This window comes from Pseudophryne corroboree, chromosome 11, assembly GCF_028390025.1.
Source record: "Pseudophryne corroboree isolate aPseCor3 chromosome 11, aPseCor3.hap2, whole genome shotgun sequence".
Taxonomy (NCBI): domain Eukaryota; kingdom Metazoa; phylum Chordata; class Amphibia; order Anura; family Myobatrachidae; genus Pseudophryne; species Pseudophryne corroboree.
The window spans coordinates 28,440,669-28,458,130 of NC_086454.1; the positions used below are offsets into that span (position 1 = coordinate 28,440,669).

General features: G+C 47.7%; 1 pseudogene; it reads left to right on the plus strand.

Moving 5' to 3' along the window:
• Positions 1-2,548: 2,548 nt before the first annotated feature.
• LOC134971180 (5S ribosomal RNA) lies at positions 2,549-2,667 on the plus strand (annotated as a pseudogene).
• Positions 2,668-17,462: the final 14,795 nt, after the last annotated feature.

Consider the following 17,462-nt stretch of genomic DNA (forward strand, 5'->3'; position numbering starts at 1 on the left):
CTATGCCTGGTCGAGTTTCTGGCTTCTTGGTGTTCACCGGTCTGTCGTTTGGGATTCTGCCTGTCTCCAGTTCTGAGAGTCTGTGTCAGCAGCATTGGGGGTTCCTGTCCGTTTGCCAGTATTTGTACCGGTTCCGCGAGTAGCGGCTCTGCCGCGTCCGTCGGCCTAGGCCGCTGTATTCCTTGGTTGTATCTGTCACTGGTGTTTTGCAGAGGGTTCTGCTTATGCTGTCACCGCCGGTACACAAAAGTATTGTGTCGGCGTGTGGTCAGCATTTCCTTTGTTGTTCTTTTCCTTTGGCGGCAAGCCGCACATACATTTAGTTTTAGGCTAGTTAGTAGCCCCTGGCTTTGGTTGTTTCAGTTAGAGGGCCCCTTGTTATTACCCTGTCTCAGTTCACGCTTTGTCTCTCTTTAAGACCTGAGGGGGCATCGGAGTTGGCAGACCTAATCCGCCCTTCAAACGCGGCTGCCATGGGCCCAAGAAACCATAGTCCTGCAAGCGTGAATTGACAACACGGGTAAGACAACGGAGGTAGGGTGCTAGGGACTATTTCCTTCCCATTTCCACACCACACCTTATTTCAGCGTCACGTTCTGCTGCTCAGGACTCACTATGCAACATCTCCCTTGTTCTGAGCACCAGGAACCTAACACCAGTGGCACCATGGGACCTGAACATGGTGTTGCAGTTCCTAAAATCACACTGGTTTGAACCGCTTAACAAGGTTGAGTTGAAATTTCTTACTTGGAAGGTGGTCATGTTGTTGGCCTTAGCATCAGCAAGGCGAGTGTCAGAATTGGCGGCTCTATCACACAAGAGCCCCTACTTGATTTTTCATGTGGATCGAGCTGAATTGAGGACACGTCCGCAATTTTTGCCTAAAGTGGTTTCTTCATTCCATATGAATCAACCTATTGTGGTGCCTGTGGCTACCGGTGACCTGGAGGATTCCAGATCCCTGGACGTAGTCAGGGCCTTAAAGATTTATGTAGCCAGGACGGCTAGAATAAGGAAAACAGAGGCTCTGTTTGCCCTGTATGCGGCCAATAAGATTGGCGCTCCTGCTTTAAAGCAGACTATTGCTCGCTGGATCTGTAATACGATTCAGCAGGCTTACTCTACGGCTGGATTACCGGTACCAAATTCGGTTAAGGCCCATTCCTCTAGGAAGGTGGGCTCTTCTTGGGCGGCTGCCCGAGGCGTCTCGGCTTTACAACTTTGCCGAGCGGCGACTTTTGCTAAATTCTACAAGTTTGATACCCTGGCTGATGAGGACCTAGCGTTTGCTCAGTCGGTGCTGCAGAGTCATACGCACTCTCCCGCCCGATTGGATGCTTTGGTATAAACCCCATGGTCCTTACGGAGTCCCCAGCATCCTCTAGTACGTAAGAGAAAATAAGATTTTAAACCTACCGGTAAATCTATTTCTCCTAGTCCGTAGAGGATGCTGGGTGCCCGTCCCAGTGCGGAAACTCTGCAAGACTTGTATATAGTTGTTGCTTACATAAGGGTTATGTTACAGTTGACATCGGTCTAGAACCGTTACTGTTGTTTTTGTTCATACTGTTAACTGGTTATGTATGTTCCAGGTTACATGGTATGATTGGTGTGGGCTGGTATGAATCTTGCCCTTGGATTGCTAAATCCTGCCTTGTATTGTCCATCTCCTCTGGGCACAGTTCTCCATCTGAGGTCTGGAGGACGGGCATAGAGGGAGGAGCCAGTGCACACCCATAGTCAAAGTTCTTTTTAGGTGCACTATCTCCTGCGGAGCCCGTCTATACCCCATGGTCCTTACGGAGTCCCCAGCATCCTCTACGGACTAGGAGAAATAGATTTACCAGTAGGTTTAAAATCTTATTATATTTATTAAGGGGCCCAAACCATGCGTTCTCTAATGGCTTAATGGTTCTCTAATGTGATGCGTGGCCACACCCCTAAATATGGGCCCCTACCACTACATCCCCCCCGTGGGCCCTTCATGCCCCAGTCCGACACTGCATATGGTGGATATTAAGATAGGTATATCCATCTTGCTACTACATTAGTTGTTGTTCACAGTTCTGTGTACCATCAGTTGAGGAGCATTCCTCCTACTGTATATATGGAAATTATAACCAGTCTGTCCTCTATATAAGAAGTGCATAAAAATCAAATACTGAGGATACCGTACTGTGTAAACTTGTCTACGTACGGAGTGATTGGTAAATGATTAAAAAAGGTTCTCTTTGCTATACATTGAGCACCTTAAAAAAGGATATTTACATTTGTATACCACTACTCAGTACTCTCTTTCCATGTATACTCTCTCCTCCATGCTTGGAAACATGCTCTGCAATGCTTATTTAAAGTAACAGGGCTTGTCATTTGGACAGCAGAAGTCTACCACTCTATTTGTCTTTTCTCACTTACCTCACTTCTTTTCGTACGTTGAATTAAATCAGATCTGTGATATTAACCAATTGACATAATATTCAGTCACCTTTCTGATATAACTTCCCTCTACACCCTCTCTCATTCATAAACGTAGGCAGTATTCGACTATATTCTTACCTTTACCGCACTGGATATGCCCAATCTCATCTGATCTTGGAAGCCAAGCAGTGTTGGGCTTGGTCAGTACTTGGATGGGAGACCTCTTGGGAATACCAAGTGCTGTAGACAATGAAGCAATAGAATTACTGCCCCCCTTTTGGAAAGCAGAGGCGTATCACTATACTTCCTTCAATATCAGAAATTTGATCACACTCTAATTGGTCATTCGCTGTTTAATAGATGAGCAAAATCAGAAATGGTGAAGTCACAATTCTTTCTGATTATCTTTATCTTTGAGATTCTTTAATTTGTCTGACAATATCATAGAACCTTGACAATTCTTGGTGCATATCAGTACTAGCCAGAGCTGTAAATCTATACTGTATATATATAAATACAAAAGCACTCACTCACTGACTCATCACTAATTCTCTTACTTCCCAATATGTTAGGAGGCTGAAATTTAACATAGGTATTCTTCAGGTAGGAAATAGGAAAACTACGTAATTAGAATGTTAATAAACCTCCCCTCTAGGGATGAAAAGGGGGTTAACATAATGTCACAACCGATGCGTGGCTTGCGTTACGTGAACGAGAACACCCAAACGGACAATTGAATGAAAATTTGGATTGCACCACCAGTGTGTAGCATCTAATAAACTACAAAAATGGTCCTGCCACTTTTTACCGTATCTGCTACGGGTGCTCCTCGGGTAACGCCAAGAACCATGGATTAATATTTACTTACATTAAGAAGCCTCAAATTTACATCTCTACTGATTTACCAAATTTTAAACACTCATTTATATTTACAACCGTGACCAGAGGCGGAACTACCGCCAGTGCAACCAGTGCGTTGCACTGGGGCCCGCCTCTGTCCAGGGGCCCAAAGCATGTAATGAGTCAAACTGACTCATTACATGCCGCTGTGCGCTGCGGGCAACCGCTGCCCGCAGCGCACAGCCGCCCGGAGAGAGGAGAGGAGCAGCGGCATGGGGGAGAAGGAGGAGGAGGGAGCCGAAGGAGGGAGCCGCAGCAGCGCTTTGCTACTGGTGGAGGCGCTGCTGCTGCCCCTCTGCTTCACTATAGGCTGTCTTCCGAGAACAGCCTATAGTGAAGCAGAGGGGCAGCAGCAGCAGCGCCTCCACCAATGACACAGCGCTGCTGCGGCTCCCTCCTCCACCTCCCTCCTCCTCCTTCTCTCCAGCCCGGGAATCGTCTGACGCTGCACCGAGGAGCCTGAGCCAGCGGAGACGCCGGAGAGGGTAAGTATAATTCTTTCTGTCTCTTTCTTTCTTTGTTGGGACTGCCTGCCGCTATGTGTAAAAATGGGGGACTGCCTGCCGCTATGTGTAAAAAGGAGGAATCTGCCTGCCGCAATGTGTAAAAATGGGGGACTGCCTGCCGCAATGTGTAAAAACGGGGGACTGCCTGCCGCAATGTGCAAAAATAGGGGACTGCCTGCTGCAATGTGTAAAAAGGGGGAATCTGCCTGCCGCAATGTGTAAAAACGGGGGACTGCCTGCTGCAATGTGTAAAAAGGGGGAATCTGCCTGCCGCAATGTGTAAAAAGGGGGGACTGCCTGCCGCTATATGTAAAAATGGGGAATCTGCCTGCCGCTATGTGTAAAAAGGGGGAATCTGCCTGCCGTAATGTGTAAAAAGGGGGACGCTGTCTGCCGTAATGTGTAACAAGGGCACGCTGTCTGCCGTAATGTGTAAAAAGGGGACGCTGTCTGCCGTTATGTGTAAAAAGTGCACGCTGTCTGCCGTGTGTAAAAAGGGGGACGCTGTCTGCCGTTATGTGTAACAAAGGCACGCTGTCTACCGCTATGTTTAACAAGGGCACGCTGTCTGCCGTTATGTGTAAAAAGTGTACGCTGTCTGCCGCTATGTTTAACAAGGGCACGCTGTCTGTTGTTATGTGTAAAAAGGGGACGCTGTCTGCCGTTATGTGTAAAAAGTGCACGCTGTCTGCCGTTATGTGTAAAAAGTGCACGCTGTCTGCCGTAAGGTGTAAAAAGGGGGACGCTGTCTGCCGTAATGTGTAAAAAAGGGGACGCTGTCTGCCGTAATGTGTAAAAAGAGGAATCTGTCCGCTGTAAGGTGTAAAAATAAGATTTTACTTACCGGTAAATCTATTTCTCGTAGTCCGTAGTGGATGCTGGGGACTCCGTAAAGACCATGGGGAATAGACGGGCTCCGCAGGAGACAGGGCACTTTAAGAAAGAATTAGGAATACTGGTGTGCACTGGCTCCGCCCTCTATGTCCCTCCTCCAGACCTCAGTTAAGGAAACTGTGCCCGGAAGAGCTGACAGTACAATGAAAGGATTTTGTGAATCCAGGGTAAGACTCATACCAGCCACACCAGTCACACCGTATAACTCGTGATAAACTTACCCAGCTAACATTATGAACAACAACAGAGCATCAGATAACCCTGATGCAACCATAACATAACCCTTATTTAAGCAATAACTATATACAAGTATTGCAGAAGAAGTCCGCACTTGGGACGGGCGCCCAGCATCCACTACGGACTACGAGAAATAGATTTACCGGTAAGTAAAATCTTATTTTCTCTAACGTCCTAGTCCTAGTGGATGCTGGGGACTCTGTAAGGGCCATGGGGATTATACCAAAGCTCCCAAACGGGCGGGAGAGTGCGGATGACTCTGCAGCACCGAATGAGCAAACACAAGGTCCTCCTCAGCCGGGGTATCAAACTTGTAGAACTTTGCAAAAGTGTTTGAACCCGACCAAGTAGCTGCTCGGCAAAGCTGTAATGCCGAGACCCCTCGGGCAGCCGCCCAAGAAGAGCCCACCTTCCTTGTGGAATGGGCTTTTACTGATTTTGGATGCGGCAATCCAGTTGCAGAATGAGCCTGCTGAATCGTGTTACAGATCCAGCGAGCAATAGTTTGCTTTGAAGCAGGAGCACCCAGCTTGTTGGATGCATACAGGATAAACAGCGACTCAGTTTTCCTGACTCCAGCCGTTCTGGTTACATAAACCTTCAAAGCCCTGACTACATCTAGTAACTTGGCATCCTCCAAGTCACGAGTAGCCACAGGCACCACAATAGGTTGGTTCAAATGAAAAGATGACACCACTTTTGGCAGAAATTGCGGACGCGTCCGTAATTCTGCCCTGTCCATATGGAAAACCAATTCTGACACACGCCTAGCCGAAGCTAAGGCCAATAGCATGACCACCTTCCACGTGAGATATTTTAACTCCACGGTTTTAAGTGGCTCAAACCAGTGTGATTTCAGGAAACTCAACACCACGTTAAGATCCCAAGGTGCCACTGGTGGCACAAAAGGGGGCTGAATATGCAGCACTCCCTTTACAAACGTCTGAACTTCAGGAAGAGAAGCCAGTTCCTTTTGAAAGAAAATGGATAGGGCTGAAATCTGGACCTTAATGGACCCCAATTTTAAGCCCAAAGTCACTCCCAACTGTAGGAAGTGAAGGAAACGGCCCAGCTGGAATTCCTCTGCAGGGGCATTCCTGGCCTCACACCAAGCAACATATTTTCGCCATATACGGTGATAATGTTTAGCCGTCACGTCCTTCCTAGCCTTTATTAGCGTAGGAATAACCTCATCCGGAATACCTTTTTCTGCTAGGATCCGGCGTTCAACCGCCATGCCGTCAAACGCAGCCGCGGTAAGTCTTGGAACAGACAGGGCCCCTGTTGCAACAGATCCTGTCTGAGAGGCAGAGGCCATGGGTCCTCTGTGAGCATTTCTTGCAGTTCCGGATACCAAGTTCTTCTTGGCCAATCCGGAACAATGAGTATTGTTCTCACTCCACTTTTTCTTACGATTCTCAGCACCTTGGGTATGAGAGGAAGAGGAGGAAACACATAAACCGACTGGAACACCCACGGTGTCACTAGTGCGTCCACAGCTATCGCCTGAGGGTCTCTTGACCTGGCACAATACATTTGTAGCTTTTTGTTGAGGCGGAATGCCATCATGTCCACCTGTGGCAGTTCCCAACGACTTGTAATCTGTGTGAAGACTTCTTGATGAAGTCCCCACTCTCCCGGGTGGAGGTCGTGCCTGCTGAGGAAGTCTGCTTCCCAGTTGTCCACTCCCGGAATGAACACTGCTGACAGTGCTTTTACGTGATTCTCCGCCCAGCGAAGAATTCTGGTGGCTTCCGCCATCGCCACCCTGCTCCTTGTGCCGCCTTGGCGGTTTACATGAGCCACTGCGGTGATGTTGTCTGACTGAATCAGCACCGGTTGGTTGCGAAGCAGAGGCTCCGCTTGACTTAGGGCGTTGTATATGGTCCTTAGTTCCAGGATATTTATGTGCAGACAAGTCTCCTGACTTGACCACAGACCCTGGAAATTTCTTCCCTGTGTGACTGCCCCCCACCCTCGGAGGCTTGCATCCGTGGTCACCAGGACCCAGTCCTGAATGCCGAACCTGCGACCCTCGAGAAGGTGAGCACTCTGCAGCCACCACAGAAGAGACACCCTGGCCCTGGGGGATAGGGTGATCAGCCGCTGCATCTGAAGATGCGATCCGGACCACTTGTCCAACAGATCCCACTGAAAGGTCCTCGCATGGAACCTGCCGAAGAGAATGGCTTCGTATAACGCCACCATCTTTCCCAGGACTCGCGTGCATTGATGCACCGACACCTGTTTTGGTTTTAAGAGGTCTCTGACCAGAGTCACGAGCTCCTGAGTCTTCTCTGCCGGGAGAAAAACCATCTTCTGGTCTGTGTCCGGAATCATGCCCAGGAAGGGCAGATGCGTCGTAGGAATCAGCTGCGACTTTGGAAAATTCAGAATCCAGCTGTGCTGTTGCAACACTTCCCGAGAGTGTGCTACGCTGATCAGCAACTGCTCTCTGGACCTCGCCTTTATGAGGAGATCGTCCAAGTATGGGATAATTGTGACTCCTTGCTTTCGCAGAAGCACCATCATTTCTGCCATTACCTTGGTAAATATTCTCGGTGCCGTGGACAGACCAAACGGCAACGTCTGGAATTGGTAATGACAGTCCTGTACCACAAATCTGAGGTACTCCTGATGAGGTGGATAAATGGGGACATGCAGGTAAGCATCCTTTATGTCCAGAGACACCATAAAATCCCCCTCTTCCAGGCTTGCAATGACCGCTCTGAGCGATTCCATCTTGAACTTGAACCTTTTCAGGTAAATGTTCAGGGATTTTAAATTCAATATGGGTCTGACCGAACCATCCGGTTTCGGTACCACAAACATTGTGGAATAGTAACCCCTTCCCTGTTGAAGAAGGGGAACCCTTACCACCACCTGCTGGAGATATAATTTGTGAATTGCCGCTAACACTATTTCCCTCTCTATGGAGGAAGCTGGCAGGGCCGATTTGAGGTAACGGTGCGGGGGCATCACTTCGAATTCCAGCTTGTATCCCTGAGACACAATCTGTATAGCCCAGGGATCCACCCGTGAGCGAACCCACTGGTGGCTGAAATTTCGGAGACGCTCCCCCACCGATCCTGGCTCCACCTGTGGAGCCCCAGCGTCATGCGGTGGATTTAGTGGAAGCCGGGGAGGACTTCTGTTCCTGGGAACTAGCTGTATTGTGCAGCTTCTTTCCTCTACCCCTGCCTCTGGCAAGAAAGGACGCACCTCGGACTTTCTTGCCTCTTTGTGAACGAAAGGACTGCATTTGGTAATATGGTGCTTTCTTAGGCTGTGAGGGGATATATGGCAAAAAATTTGACTTCCCAGCCGTAGCTGTGGAAAGTGGAAACTAGGTCCGAGAGACCGCCCCCAAACAATTCCTCGCCCTTATAAGGTAAATCCTCCATGTGCCTTTTTGAGTCGGCATCACCTGTCCATTGCCGAGTCCACAGGACCCTTCTGGCAGAAATCGACATTGCATTTATTCTAGAGCCCAGTAGGCTAATGTCTCTCTGGGCATCTCTCATATATAGGACAGCGTCTTTTATATGCCCCAGGGTCAGTAATATAGTATCCTTGTCCAAGGTATCAAGTTCCTCAGATAAAGTATCTGTCCATGCTGCTACAGCACTACACATCCAGGCCGACGCAATTGCCGGCCTTAGTATGGTACCTGAATGTGTATAAACGGACTTCAGGATACCTTCCTGCTTTCTATCCGCAGGATCTTTTAGGGTGGCCGTATCCTGTGACGGCAGGGCTACCTTCTTAGATAAGCGTGTCAAAGCTTTGTCTACCCTAGGGGAGGATTCCCAGCGTAACCTGTCCGCTGGCGGGAAAGGATACGCCATAAGCAACCGTTTGGAAATCTGCATTTTTCTATCTGGAGATTCCCAAGCTTTTTCACATAACTCATTTAACTCATGTGAAGGGGGAAAGGTCACCTCTTGCCTTTTTTCCCCAAACATATAAACCCTTTTGTCAGGGACAGGGTTTACCTCTGATATGTGCAATACATCCTTCATTGCTATAATCATGTAGCGGATGGCTTTAGCCATTTTAGGCTGCAATTTTGCATCATCACCATCGACACTGGAGTCAGAATCCGTGTCGATATCTGTGTCAACAATTTGGGATAGTGGGCGCTTCTGAGACCCTGACGGCCTCTGCGACATCGGATCAGGCATGGGTTGAGACCCGGACTGTCCCAAGGCTTCAGCTTTATCCAACCTTTTATGCAAGGAAGTAACATTATCATTTAAAACCTTCCACATATCCATCCAATCGGGTGTCGGCGCCGATCCCACATTCATTTGTACCTGCTCTGCTTCCACATAGCCTTCCTCGTCAAACATGTCGACACAAGTGTACCGACACACCACACACACAGGGGATGCTCTATTTGAGGACAGAACCCCCACAAGGCCTTTTGGAGAGACAGAGAGAGAGTATGCCAGCACACACCCCAGCGCTATATGTCCCAGGAATCACACAGTAACTTAGTGTTAACCCAGTAGCTGCTGTATATACTGATTTTGCGCTAAATTTATGTGGCCCCCCCCCCCCAATCTTTTTACCCTCTTTCTACCGTGAATCTGCAGGGGAGAGCCTGGGGAGCTTCCCCTCAGCGGCGGGCTTCTCTCCCGCGATTTTGTGTAAAATAATGGCGGGGGCTCATGCATATATACAGTGCCCAACTGTATATATGCTGCTTTTTGCCAAGAGGTTCTCAATTGCTGCCCAGGGCGCCCCCCTTGCGCCCTGCACCCTACAGTGACCGGAGTGTGTGGGTTTAATGTGGGAGCAATGGCGCACAGCTGCAGTGCTGTGCGCTACCTCATATGAAGACTGGAGTCTTCTGCCGCCGCTTTTGACGTCTTCTTGCTTCTCACGCCGGCTTCTGGCTTCTGGCTCTGCGAGGGGGACGGCAGCGCGGCTCCGGGATCGGACGACCAAGGGTGCGTTCCTGTGTTCGATCCCTCTGGAGCTAATGGTGTCCAGTAGCCTAAGAAGCATGATCTATCTGCAGTTAGTAGGGCTGCTTCTCTCCCCTCAGTCCCACAGAGCAGAGAGTCTGTTGCCAGCAGATCTCTCTGAAAATAAAAAATCCTAACAAAATACTTTCTATTTAGCAAGCTCAGGAGAGCTCACTAAGGTGCACCCAGCTCGTCCGGGCACAGATTCAAACTGAGGTCTGGAGGAGGGACATAGAGGGAGGAGCCAGTGCACACCAGTATTCCTAATTCTTTCTTAAAGTGCCCTGTCTCCTGCGGAGCCCGTCTATTCCCCATGGTCCTTACGGAGTCCCCAGCATCCGCTAGGACGTTAGAGAAAGGGTCTCTACCTGGTGTAGTGGTGCTACTGTGCGGCGTAATTTGAAGAATGGAGACTACTGTGCACCGTTTTATGAATTGGTATTATTTTGTGGCCACACCCCTTCCCCACGAAGCCACGCCACTATGTATTTTTGCGCGCGCCTACGGCGAGCACTGCCCCTGTTTTGCATGCAGGGGTGGGGCTCGATGCCGTTTCTTGCACACAGTGCTAAAATGTCTAGTTACGGCACTGTTGCTAGGTATCCATTTCTCTGGCCCTGAGCAGGTCCCCCTCACCAGATCCTCTCCAGGGGTGAGGGGGTGGACTTGGATGGGATGTGTGTGTGTGGGGGGGGGGGGGGGGCAAAGCATTTTGTCGCACCTGGGCCCACCGCTCGCTAGTTCCGCCACTGACCGTGACAATAGGTAACTGCTGTGCGAAGAACGGGTAGAACAGCTAGTACATAATAAGGGAAATATAGCAGAACCTCACTAAAGTGAGACCCACCACAAGAGGAATTTTGATCTATTTAATAATCTTTTATTTACATGTCACTGTCGTCCTGATCTTTTTAAGTGTATGTTAATAAAAGTCATGTTTTAATATTTGTTCTACACATGAATATATGAATACAAAAGTGTGCCCCAGTAACTAACAGTCTGCTTGCTCTTACAGGGGCAGATTTATTAAGCCTGGTGAAGTGATAAAGTGGAAGGTGATAATGCTCCAGCCAGTCAGTTCCTAAAGGCCCGTACACGCGGGTCCGTCGTTCACAGATGTATCGCGTCGTCCCTGCAGCACAGCCGACGGCCAATATATCTACCGATATATTGGCGCGTCGCTGTGTGTGTACGGCGGTCGGCCGACCGCCCGTACACATGCTGCGGCGGCCAGCGGTGATTGACAGCTGAACTGGGCGGGCGTGTGTTTACATGCCCGCCCAGTTCATGACGTCAGTCCCCGACGGATCGGGCAGTGTGTATGCACAACACACTGCCCGATCCGTCCATAAATATATCTGCAGATATATCTACTAGTGTGTACCCACCATAACTGTCCTTTTCTCTAACGTCCTAGTGGATGCTGGGGACTCCGTAAGGACCATGGGGAATAGACTACTGGTGTGCACTGGCTCCTCCCTCTATGCCCCTCCTCCAGACCTCAGTTAGAATCTGTGCCCGGACAGAGCTGGGTGCATTTTAGTGAGCTCTCCTGAGCTTGCTAATAAGAAAGTATTTTAGTTAGGTTTTTTATTTTCAGAGAGCTTCTGCTGGCAACAGACTCTCTGCTACGTGGGACTGAGGGGAGAGAAGCAAACCTACTAACTGCGGCTAGGTTGCGCTTCTTAGGCTACTGGACACCATTAGCTCCAGAGGGATCGAACACAGGAAACTAACTTTGGTCGCTCGTTCCCGGAGCCGCGCCGCCGTCCCTCTCGCAGAGCCAGAAGACAGAAGCCAGCGGGTTGAAGCAAGAAGACGTCAAAATCGGCGGCAGAAGACTCCTGTCTTCATATGAGGTAGCGCACAGCACTGCAGCTGTGCGCCATTGCGCCCACACTAACCCACACACTCCGGTCACTGTAGGGTGCAGGGCGCAGGGGGGGGGGCGCCCTGGGCAGCAATTAAGTACCTCCTGGCAAAAGCAGCATATATACAGTTGGACACTGTTATATGCATGAGCCCCCGCCATTAATTTTACACAAAATCGCGGGAGAAGCCCGCCGCTGAGGGGGCGGGCCTTCTTCCTCAGCACTCACCAGCGCCATTTTCTCTCCACAGCTGCGCTGAGAGGAAGCTCCCCAGGCTCTCCCCTGCAGAAGCACGATAGAGAGGGTGAAAAAGAGAGGGGGGGCACATAAATTTGGCGTAAAAACAATATATACAGCAGCTACTGGGTTAACACTAAGTTACTGTGTGATTCCTGGGTCATATAGCGCTGGGGTGTGTGCTGGCATACTCTCTCTCTGTCTCTCCAAAAGGCCTTGTGGGGGAACTGTCTTCAAATAGAGCATCCCCTGTGTCTGTGGTGTGTCGGTACATGTGTGTCGACATGTCTGAGGTAAAAGGCTCCCCTAAGGAGGAGATAGAGCAAATATGTGTGTGAGAGGGTGTCTCCGTCGACAACGCCGACACCTGTTTGGATATGTGTAAGTGCTAAGGTGAATTTATTGCACAAAAGATTAGAGAACAGACAGGAAATCTACCCATGTCTGTCCCTATGTCACAGAGACCTTCAGAGTCTCACAATGCTCACTATCCAAAATAATAAACACTGATATCGACACGGAGTTTGACTCCAGTGTCGACTACGATAATGGAAAGTTACAGCCAAAATGGCTGAAAGGTATTCAATATATGATTATTGTAATAAAAGATGATTTGCATATCACTGATGACTCATTTGTCCCTGACACAAGGGTACACATGCTAGGGAGGGGCCTTAGACTGCACACCTATAGCTGCCAGTAATGTGAGGTGCTACCTACTGAGACTTGTAGTTCTACAGAAGAAAAAAGGGGGGTGTTGTAGGTGCACTGTCTCTAGCATTACTGATATCATATATATGGCCTCCTGGACTGCCGTGGCTGGGCGACAATAGGGCATTGCAGCATTACATTTAATTTGGCACTTTCACCGTTTGTTTATTATACATGTTACACATTTTTTTCACTTATATTAATTCACCCCATAACACCCTTTTTTTCTCACCTATCCCTTAATCCTTCTCACTACACATAATTATTCCCTGCGATGCCCTGGGGTTGCTTGGCTGTAGTTTTTTGGGGGGTCCCGTGCCCTAGGTTTGAACCCCTATAGTGTTAGGTACTGCAGCAGAGTGGAGTCCCTTGCCGCGGGGCTGCAGCTTCATACATTGATCAATTCATAACTAAACTCCACTATTTATTATATGCTAAGCTATATGATATCAGTAATGCTAGAGACAGTGCACCTACAACACCCCCCTTTTTTCTTCTGTAGAACTACAAGTCTCAGTAGGTAGCACCTCACATTACTGGCAGCTATAGGTGTGCAGTCTAAGGCCCCTCCCTAGCAAACTAAAAGTGTTTTGTATAGACACACCTGAAGGAGTGAGACACCTTCATTCTTAGACTTGCACCCAGTGCCAGATTAAGGTCCACATGGGCCTGGAGCTGAAATTTCTGAAGGGCCTATTTTGTGCTGCCGCAGGGGGTGTGACTAGTGATGTGGGGGACATGACCAGTGCTGTGGGGATGTGGTCTGAAAAGGGGGTGTGGTCTGAGTTATGGACTGTGGCTAGTACCTTTCTACAGCCACCTAAATTGCCTTAAATCAACAGTGTAATGTGAGTCTAGTAAATGCCGATTGTTAACGTGACTGAAAATGAAATATGTCAGATACAGTAATATGAGTACAACATATGTATGTTTATAACATTTTACAATTAAATGCAAACAGTAATAACAAATCTATGACATTATACTGCATTAAACAAATAAAATAAAACTTGGTCATAAAAGTGGTAAAAAATAGATCTTTTAATCTCAAAAAATGTCAGCCATCTTAAGCAATGAATATAGGGTCCTGGTATGTTTAATGCCATACAAAGCGCTTAACCTGCATTTACAGTATTCTAGGGTTGAGCCATTCACCCGAAAAAGATCACCGCAGTTTCCTGAAGTACTGTAAATTGCAGTAGTAAGGACAGCAGCTTTAAATCATCAGCAGCTGTAAGTGCTGGTCATACAGGGTAACAACATAGAAAGCAGCGTGAACATACCAGTCAAGTGTTCTTTCTAGTCTATGGAGTCCCTTTTGTGGCAGGTAGGAAAAACCTCTTCTTACCATTGTCCCTGAACTTCTGCATTGGCGTTACGGCGATCATGTGTAGCTGGACTGCAGACCATGTGGACTGGGCGTTGCAGCAGTTCTATGTAGTTGGCGCGCTATATGCGCACTTACTTGTTTCAAACAAACTACGTAAGTGTCTGGTGGCAGCAGCAGCTTAAGGTGAGGTGGTTGCAGAAAGGAGGAAAGCCCGGTCCTCAGTGTTCAGGCCACTGGTAAGTATGGGCTGCGCCCCCCTTTCCCTGTAGATAGTGGTTACCTTGCATAAAGACAATTACATTGTGATGTTTTTAAGTGAGGGTATTAAATGAAGGTGCCAGCATCTGATGCACTTATTCTGTGGTTCCAGGGTGTGTTCTCTTTAAATGCAACATTGCGGTCAGCACTGTCTCAAGGGGATCTGGTCTTTAGGTCGACAGTAAGTAGGTTGACCACTATTGGTCGACAGTAAGTAGGTCAACATGGTTTCTACTGTAGGTCGATAGGGACTCTAGGTCGACATGACAAAAGGTCACCATGAGTTTTTCTGATTTTTTTTTCCATTTTTTTTTAAACTTTTTCATACTTTACGATCCACGTGGCCTACAATTGGGAACGGTAACCTGTGCCGAGCGCAGCTGTAGCAGAGCAAGGCACCTTGCCCGAAGCATGGCGAGCGAAGGGAGCCATGCGAGCAGACACGGTGCACTAATTAGGTTTCCCGGTCACTGTACAGAAAAAATGACACAAAAAAGTAAAAAAACTCATGTCGACCTAGTACACGTCGACCTAGAGTCCCTGTTGACCTGGAAACCATGTCGACCAATAGTGGTCGACCTAGACACAGTCGACCTAAATCTAATCTACCTAACATACCACACCCGTCTCAAAACTTAAAGGTAAATATTGCTGCCTGTACTACACTAACTCACCCAACACAGAGCATCAGTGACCACTACATAATACAGAGAGCATCAGTGACCACTACATAATACAGAGCATCAGTGACCACTACATAACACAGAGCATCAGTGACCACTACATAATATAATACAGAGCATCAGTGACCACTACATAATACAGAGCATCAGTGACCACTACATAATACAGAGAGCATCAGTGACCACTACATAATACAGAGCATCAGTGACCACTACATAATACAGAGCATCAGTGACCACTACATAATACAGAGCATCAGTGACCACTACATAATACAGAGCATCAGTGACCACTACATAATACAGAGCATCAGTGACCACTACATAATACAGAGAGCATCAGTGACCACTACATAATACAGAGCATCAGTGACCACTACATAACACAGAGCATCAGTGACCACTACATAATATAATACAGAGCATCAGTGACCACTACATAATACAGAGCATCAGTGACCACTACATAACACAGAGCATCAGTGACCACTACATAATACAGAGCATCAGTGACCACTACATAACACAGAGCATCAGTGACCACTACATAATACAGAGAGCTTCACTGACGCCATATAATACAGAGAGCATCTATGACGCCATATAGTACAGAGAGAATCAGTGACGCCATATAATACAGAGAGCGTCAGTGACGCCATATAATACAGAGGGCTTCACTGACGCAATATAATACAGAGAGCATCTATGACGCCATATAGTACAGAGAGAATCAGTGACGCCATATACCGAAAGCGTCAGTGACGCCATATAATACAGAGAGCATCAGTGACGCCATATAATACAGAGAGCATCAGTGACGCCATATAATACAGAGAGCATCAGTGACCACTACATAATACAGAGGGCTTCACTGACGCAATATAATACAGAGAGCATCTATGACGCCATATAGTACAGAGAGAATAAGTGACGCCATATACCGAAAGCGTCAGTGACGCCACATAATACAGAGAGCATCAGTGACGCCATATAATACAGAGGGCTTCACTGACGCAATATAATACAGAGAGCATCAGTGACCACTACATAATACAGAGGTCTTCACTGACGCAATATAATACAGAGAGCATCTATGACGCCATATAGTACAGAGAGAATAAGTGACGCCATATACCGAAAGCGTCAGTGACGCCACATAATACAGAGAGCATCAGTGACGCCATATAATACAGAGAGCGTCAGTGACGCCATATAATACAGAGAGCATTAGTGACGCCATATAATACAGAGAGAATCAGTGACGCCATATAATACAGAGAGCGTCAGTGACGCCATATAATACAGAGAGCGTCAGTGACGCCATATAATACAGAGAGAATCAGTGACGCCATATAATACTGAGAGCGTCAGTGACGCCATATAATACAGAGAGCATTAGTGACGCCATATAATACAGAGAGCATCAGTGATGTCATATAATACAGAGAGCGTCAGTGACGCCATATAATACAGAGAGCATCAGTGACGCCATATAATACAGAGAGCATCAGTGACGCCATATAATACAGAGAGAATCAGTGACGCCATATAATACAGAGAGCGTCAGTGACGCCACATAATACAGAGAGCGTCTGTGACGCCACATAATACAGAGAGCGTCAGTGACGCCATATAATACAGAGAGCATAAGTGACGCCATATAATACAGAGAGCGTCAGTGACGCCATATAATACAGAGAGAATCAGTGACGCCATATAATACCGAGAGCGTCAGTGATGCCATATAATACCAGGAGTGTCAGTGACGCCATATAATACAGAGAGCATCAGTGACGCCATATAATACAGAGAGCATCAGTGACGCCATATAATACAGAGAGCGTCAGTGACGCCACATAATACAGAGAGCGTCTGTGACGCCACATAATACAGAGAGCGTCAGTGACGCCATATAATACAGAGAGCATAAGTGACGCCATATAATACAGAGAGCGTCAGTGACGCCATATAATACAGAGAGAATCAGTGACGCCATATAATACCGAGAGCGTCAGTGATGCCATATAATACCGGGAGTGTCAGTGACGCCACATAATACAGAGAACGTCAGTGACGCCACATAATACAGAGAACGTCTGTGACGCCACATAATACAGAGAGCGTCAGTGACGCCATATAATACAGAGAGCATTAGTGACGCCATATAATACAGAGAGCGTCAGTGACGCCATATAATACAGAGAGAATCAGTGACGCCATATAATACCGAGAGCGCCAGTGACGCCATATAATACAGAGAGCATTAGTGACGCCATATAATACAGAGAGCGTCAGTGACGCCATATAATACAGAGAGAATCAGTGACGCCATATAATACTGAGAGCGTCAGTGATGCCATATAATACCGGGAGCGTCAGTGACGCCATATAATACAGAGAGCATCAGTGACGCCATATAATACAGAGAGCGTCAGTGACGCCAT